Source organism: Ictidomys tridecemlineatus, chromosome 1 (assembly GCF_052094955.1).
Source record: "Ictidomys tridecemlineatus isolate mIctTri1 chromosome 1, mIctTri1.hap1, whole genome shotgun sequence".
In the NCBI taxonomy this organism is placed as follows: Eukaryota; Metazoa; Chordata; class Mammalia; order Rodentia; family Sciuridae; genus Ictidomys; species Ictidomys tridecemlineatus.
In genome coordinates, this window is record NC_135477.1 from 49,231,011 (window position 1) to 49,238,896 (window position 7,886).

The following is a 7,886-nucleotide window of genomic DNA, read 5'->3' on the forward strand; positions in this document are numbered from 1 at the left end:
GCATTGAAATCTATCATATGCTAGGCATCATGCTAGAATTGGCGATGTGATGGTGAATAACCTATTGTCTCTGCCATCAAAAAACTAGTTATGCATGTATGTGTGAAGTGTGTGTGGGGTGTGTGTGTGTGAATGTGTGTGTACAGGTGGGTACATAAATGGGTGAGCATACAAATATATGAGACTATAGACAGGTTACTCAGCCTTTGACCAATACAGGTATGGACATCAGGAAATAAGGCATGTGCTAGCAAACTCGGAGAAAAATTGTAATTTTGTTCAGTAAGCAGGCGTATAGTATAGTCAGTTGGATATTGTTTTACTTTATGTAGAACAAGAAATAGATTTTAGCAAATGAGGATGGGAAAGGGTTTACATGAGGACTCTTCAAATATATTCCCCTGGCAAAGAGCTTGTCCATTTGAGCCAATGATGCCATAAACATTGGGTGATCTTTATGCTTCTCTTCAAAAGCAAAGTAGAGTAGGTTTTCCCCTAACTATCTTCTCGAACATGAAGTGATGCTTAACACACAGCAATGAATAGAGCCAAGACCAAAGGCCATAAACAGCTGGAAGTGAAGATGAAAAAAGAAAAATTACGATAAAGTTAAAAATAATTTAAATACGTGATTTTAAAAATATTTTTTCATTATACATATCTTTATTTTGTTTATTTATTTTTGTGTGGTACTGAGGATTGAACCCAGTGCCTCTCATATTCGAGGCAAGCGCTCTGTCACTGAGTCAAAATCCCAGCACTGAATACATGATTTTTAAAAAATATAATGCATATTATAACGGCCATTTGATGGATGAAGAAATTTCAGCATAAAAGTTAGAGCAATTTCACAGGAACATTCTACTATCCTATTTTTTATTTTTTAAAATTCATAATTTTTTTAACTTGTAGATGGACACAATACCTTTTATTTTATTTATTTTTATGTGGTGCTAAGGATTAAACCTAATACTTCACACATACTAGGCAAGCACCGTCATACCCCACTGAGCCATAACCCCAGCCCTCTACTATCCTCTGTTATCCTCTTAATGGTGGACCAGGACCCAAGTTCATTGAATCTATTAGTGCTCTTTTCAAACCAAGAGTTATTCTTCCAAGTCTTGCTTCACCAAATCAAGCTGAGATTTCTGGCATTCCTGCTGGGTGTTTTTGACCTCTCACAAGTTCATTTGGGTGGAAGAATGTGAGGACTGGCCAAGCTCTACAAATCTTCCAGTCAGCCAAGTCAGATTGTTTGTTTATAAACAGAAGCACTCTCAGATGTAACTTCTTGTTTTCAGTAAAGTATTTTTAAAATTGTAAATACCTTCTATTCTTGATAGAATAGCTGCTAGATATTCCCCTGAAAACTGTAAAACTGAAAATATTGAATATTTGCAACTCAAACTACTTATATTCAAAGGATGATAAATCTCTTAGGAAAAAGACCAGAAAATGAAAGAGGAACAAATGGAGTCTGCTACAGCTGTCAGGCTATTCATCAATTTTCATACACCAACATTAATAAATAATTGCTCCTCATTCACCAATATATTTTTAGTATCTAATACAAGGCCTGGCACATTGTAGGTGCTCAGTAAATATTTGTTGAGTGAATGAAGACATGAATAATTGAAATAGTCTTCCTATTAGAACAGTTCCCTTTGGGAAAGATATTCCTTTAGGAATTAGAATTTGTTCAAAACAAGACAACAGTTGAGTACAGAGAGAATGTTATAAAATGCCATTAATATTGGGGCTAGGAGCTGGAAGTGGTGATGAACACCTGTAGTCCCAGCTACTTGGGAGGTTGAGATTCTCAACTGACATGTAGCCTACATTTGGCCTTTAACAATTTGGGGGGTGGGTGGGGTACTTGGGATTGAACTCAGGGCACCCAGCCACTGAGCCACATCCCCAGCCCTATTTTGTATTTTATTTAGAGACAAGGTCTTAATGACTTGCTTAGCACCTGGCTGTTGCTGAGGCTGGCTTTGAACTTGTGATCCTCCTGCCTCAGCCTCCTGTGTTAATGGGATTACAGGCATGTTCCAGTGTGCCCAGCTAACAATTTGTTAAAATGTTTGCTGATTTCTTTTTTTGCTTGGCTGAAGGTCTTAATTGTGTGTCCCGTTTCTCCTTGGAACTCAGGTTACTTGATTTTCTTGTGACCTCAGCTGTCTGTTATGATCAAAACTTCATTATATTGTAGATTATTGGCTCCCCCTCCCCACTGTAAGGACAGAAGTAATTCTTTGCCATTTTCTACATCCTAAGCAGAAGTAGAAATCACATCTAAACTAGAAAACTGAGCAATCTGGAGAGTCTTAATGGTTGGAGGAGGTGGGAAATGAACAGTATGTGGGCAACACACAGTATTTATTAACAGTTACAAAACATAATCAATAAATAGAATTCTGCTACATTCCAGATACAAAACAGACCTAATAAATACAATATTTTTTGGTAGTGGGGACTGAACCCAGGGTATTTTACCACTGAGCTACATCCCCAGTCCTTTTTTTTTTTTTAATAAGATGTTGGTGTCTTTATTTTATTTGTTTATTTATTTGGGGTGCTAAGAATCAAACACAGTGCCTCACACATATTAGGTAAGCTTTCTACCACTGAGCCACAACCCAAGTCTCCCCAGTCCTTTTTGTTTTTTGAGACAGGGTCTCAATAAGTGTCTTAGGGTCTTGCTGAGGTTTTCCTTGAACTTGTGATCCTCCTGTCTCAGCTTCCTGAGCCCCGAAGAGTACAGGCTTGAACCACCACACCTGTCTTAAATATTATTCTTTTCCTTTTTTAAAAAAATACTTTTAGTTGTAGATGGATATACTACCTTTGTTTTATTTATTTATTTTTATGTGGTGTTGAGGATTGAACCCAGTGACTCACATGTGAGAGGCAGTGCACCACCACTGAACTATAACTAGAGTCCCCTGACAATTCTAATAGTAGGTTTTTGTAAAGGGTGAGTCTGACTTGGTTAAGGCAGTTCATAGGTTAAGATGGACTAGGTAATGCTGCAGTGATAAAGCTCAAATTTTAGTGGTTTAAATAATACAAGTTTATTTTTCACTCAAGGTACAGGTTCAGAATAGATTGTCAAGGCAGTGGAAAGTCTGGGGCTCTGTTCATTGTAGGAACTCTCGACCCAAACAGATGAAGGCTTCATCTTGGTATGAACTTCCATGGTAAACTACAGTGGGAAGAGAACATGGTGAAACAATTCTGACTCTCAAACTGCCACTTTTTTTTTTTTTTTTTTTTGCTAAAGCGAGTTAATTAGCGACAGTTAACTTCAGAGATGGTAGAGAAGAACAGACCTTCCTGCCTGGGAAGAGAAAAGCCCTAGAAATATTTGGGGAATATTAATGGCTAGCACAAGGAGGTAGTCTTGCCATGCCAGCCAATAACAGAAAGATATGTTCAGTAAACATATAGCTGATTCAAGCTAGCAGTTAGAGCCCAAGAAACTGTGGATTATTTTTAAGTTAGAATTACATGTAGACAGAAAGTCAGAATTTAGATCAATTTCTTTTGCAATATGAAAATCTGCTTCATATTGACAAACTCTTTGAGTGCCTTTGAACCCTGTGAAAGCCTCTGTCATTTCAAACACAATAAGATACAAAATCAAAGTCATCATATGCTCTACAAGCTAGGTTGCTTCCCCAAATTCCTTATGTTAGTAGTTGATACCACTATTCTGATGGTTTTCCAAGGTAGAAACCTTGGCACAATTCTTATGTAACACACGTGTCCTGCTTGAAGTACAATATGAGGTTATATAGCTTTTGATGTTAGAATTAAAGCTCTTAATGCTCCTGTCCTGCTTATTGAAAGTTTTTTCTTACTCTCTAAATTCTCTTCCTTAGATAATTCCCATGGTCTCAAGAACCCATACTCAGTGTAAGGGATCATTCACAACTAAGAACTCTTCAGAAATATCTTCAGTCGTTGTCTTTGCCATTATTTCTGTTATGGTCACACAAGTGAGTGTCCTAAGGTCTTATTGCTGCTATGACAAATTACCATAAACTTGGGGCTTGATACAAATTTATTTTCTTACAGTTCTGTAAGTCAGAATCTAATATAGATTTTCTTGGGTAAGATCTAAAGAGCTGAGAGGACTGCATTCCTTTCTTTCTGGAAGTTCTAGGGAAGAATCCATTTCCTTGGCTTTTCAGTTTCTAGAGGCCAGGGCAGTGTTAGGGGATCAAACCCAGGGCCTCACACATGCGAGGAAAACACTGTACCACTGAGCCACATCTTGAGCCCAGGTTCTCAGTTTTAAAGAACCTGTGTAATCAGATTGGGGCCAGCTCCCTATTCAGGCTAATCTTCCCATTTGAAAGTTTTAAATTTAATTATATCTTCAAAGTTCTTTTTACCGGTAAGGCAGTCTGCTCACAGGTTCTAGGTATTAGGAGGTGGATATCATCTAGAAGTCGTTATCCTGTTTACTACAGCAAGTATTCATCCCTGTTGAGATCACATGATGTAGGAGGTCTGGCTATTCCAATGCAGTCACTTCCCACAATGTCACCATACCAATATGTTAGTGAATAGAACACTTTCCAATTTTAGCTATATTCTAGAATTCCTCGTTTCTTGACCTTCATGTATTCCTAAGGTCCATCCTCACCTTCAGTGACATGTTATTCATAGAAAAATCTCTATTCTCTTACATTGCATTTTCCTTTGTTAAAGGCAAATTATATGTTACTGCACTGCTTAAAATACTTCCCTGCCTTCTCATTATACTTTTTACAGTATAAAAAAAAAAAACCCACATGCCCCACATGATTTAGCCTTTGCAGACCTCTCCAATCTCCTCTCTTAAGAGCTTCCTCCTTGTTTCCTGCACTACCGCCACACCCATTTCTTTCAGCTTCTCAAATGCACCAAACTTATCTTGTCCCCTGGTCCTCACGTATACTATTTCCTCTCTTTAGAATGTTCTTATTTACACACTCTGTCAGCTTAACTCAGGCCTCAGTTTAAATGTTACTTCTTCATTGACACTTTTCTTGTGTTATCAATCTAAATTATGTCCTTTATTCTTGCCTATAGCACTCTGGTTATTTTCTTATTATTTTCCATATATATATTATATGTATATAATATATGTTTATAATGTATATTTATATATAATATATTATATGTATATAATATATATATTTACTAATATTTACTATGTGGCATGTTGTCAGTTTACTTAGAAGGAATATTTACTATGTGGCATGTTGTCAGTTTACTTGGAATATTTACTAATGTGGCATGTTGTCAGTTTACTTAGAAGGAGTCCAAGTTCTATGACAGCAGAAGCCACATACCCAGCTCTTAGCATAGTCTAGTTCATGTAGGCAGGATGAATGAATTCCCATTGCCACAAGTGCAGGTTTTCACTCTGTCTAATAAGATAGAGTTAAACCTCTTAAAACAGAAATTGTTTAATCAAAGTTTTATTTTCTACAGCCCAGTAGGCAGTGTTTTGTGTATAGTAGGTTAATGTTCCATAAATATTAATTCAATGAATCTTAATTTTCTCACCAGACCCTTCTCCTCTAATTCATATAGCATAATATTTCTAAAATGTTTCCTTTTTTGCACTATAAGCACAATTTTTAATTTTAGAGCTTCAAGGTCTTCCTGAAAGAACATTCATGAGTTTCTTAGGCAGACTGTTCCTAAGAAAGCAAATACCTGAGAGTGTCCAAGACAGTGTGGCAAGAACATTTGAAAAATATAAATATTATAAAAATTATATATAATATAAAGAATTATGAAAGTTCATAAAATATAAAAATTCTTAACTTAGTTTATTTAAGTGAATTAATTAAAAATATATTGCATGCTATTGCAAAATTATAGAGGTGGGAGAAGAACACCTGAAATTTGGGACGGTTAAAATTGAGGGAACACTGCACAAGAGGAATCCCAGGTTTAAACCCATGCAGAGAGAGTCTGAATGAATCTCACGAAGTGGCTCATTCCTTTTCCTTTTCTTCTCTCCAAACCAGCTATCCTGGTAACACATACCCTCACATCTCTCTCTCCCACCAGGCTTTACACGCATTGTGAGCCTGGTTTGTTGCAGACTATGAAAGTAACAGGTTGCCTTGGCCTACAAGGTATAGGTGGGGTGAAAGAGCTGCCCAGGGAGGAAGGGCCATTGTGAGAACAGTCTGTGTGGATTTGTCTCCTTCCCCATACACAACCAGAACTTTAAAGCTCTTCAGTTAATGGAACTGAGCAGTAGTCCCCTGGCTGGGCTGTGATTTCCAGGAGATGGGCCACTGGTGTTTGCTTCTCAGTCCCATGGCACAGTGCCTGACTGTTATGGTTTAGATGTGGTGCCCTCCAAAAGCTCATATGTGAGACAATGCAAGAAAGTTTGGAGGAAAAATGATTGGTGGATAGCCTTAATCTAATTAGTAAATCTTCCCTCTCTCTCCCTCTCTTCTCTCTCTCTCTCTCTCTCTCTCTCTCTCTCTCTCTCTCTCTCTCCCTCCCGACCATGTTGTTCTACCTCATCTTGAGCCCTGTGGAATGGAGCCTGCTGTCTGTGCATTGAGACCTCTGAAACCGTGAGCCCTCAAATAAACTTTTCCTCCTCTACAATTGTTCTGGTCAGATCCTTAGTCACAGCAGCGAAAAAGCTGACTAAAACACTGACACACAGGATCTAAAATATTTCTTCTATCATCTTTGCCCCCACCAAAGGAACTATTCACTATTATCTATTTCATCAGATTTAATTATATTCATTTTGATTATGAGCTGTACATTATTTCATAATCCTTACTTCATAATTTAATACTTTACTATCTCAAATGATTTCTAATTGTTTCATATATGTGAGTGCAAGTTATTTAAAACTGCCTTCGATAACATGGAAATGTATTCTATTTTGGTTCCCTCTGTTGGTCACACAGTTGCTCAATGTGAAAGGAAAAGAAAACATTCAAAATTTAAAAGAAAAAGGTGACTTTATTTTCTTTCTTTTTTTTAAAGAGAGAGTGAGAGAGGAGAGAGAGAGAGAATTTTTAATATTTATTTTTTAGTTCTCGGCGGACACAACATCTTTGTTGGTATGTGGTGCTGAGGATCGAACCCGGGCCGCACGCATGCCAGGCGAGCGCGCTACCGCTTGAGCCACATCCCCAGCCCAATGACTTATTTTCTACATGTAGAATTGTTATGTTTTTTTGACATCAACTCTCTGCTGATCTTGTATAGCTTTTTAGTGAAGGGATTGATTGATTTTCAGAGGTGAGGGAGGGTAGACATCACCCTTACAGCAAGATTACTTTGGTGGAAAGAGTATTGGATGACTGGCTGACTTTTCAGAGATGAATTCACTAGAGTAAGACTGTTTTTATTTAACTAACTTTAAAAAGTGTGAAGCTTGTTACTAATTGGCTGTTTTTTAAAAAATATTTTTAGTTGTAGATGGATACAATACCTTTATTTTATTTATTTTTATGTGGTACTGAGGATCAAAGCCAGTGCCTCACACATATTAGGCAAGCACTCTGACACTGAGCTACAATCCCAGCCCCTTGTTTGGGGTTTTTTTGTTTGTTTTGTTTTTAGAGTCTTGTTTGCCAAGTTGAGTTGCCATCAATCTATTAATTGTGTTAGTTGTTACCATAGTAACTGAACAGTCTTTTCCTAAGAATGAATGCTGCAGTCTGGCTGGGCACAATTCAGGAGCCACTTGTCAAAAGAAACTAACTTTATTTTTAGAACTACAAACGCCAAGCAAAACAGCTCCTCAGGAAAAAAACCCTCAGAGCCCAACTGCCACCACCGGCTTCCACAAGCCTCTCACCCACACAAGCCTCACCACCTCTCACAATCCTCCTGCT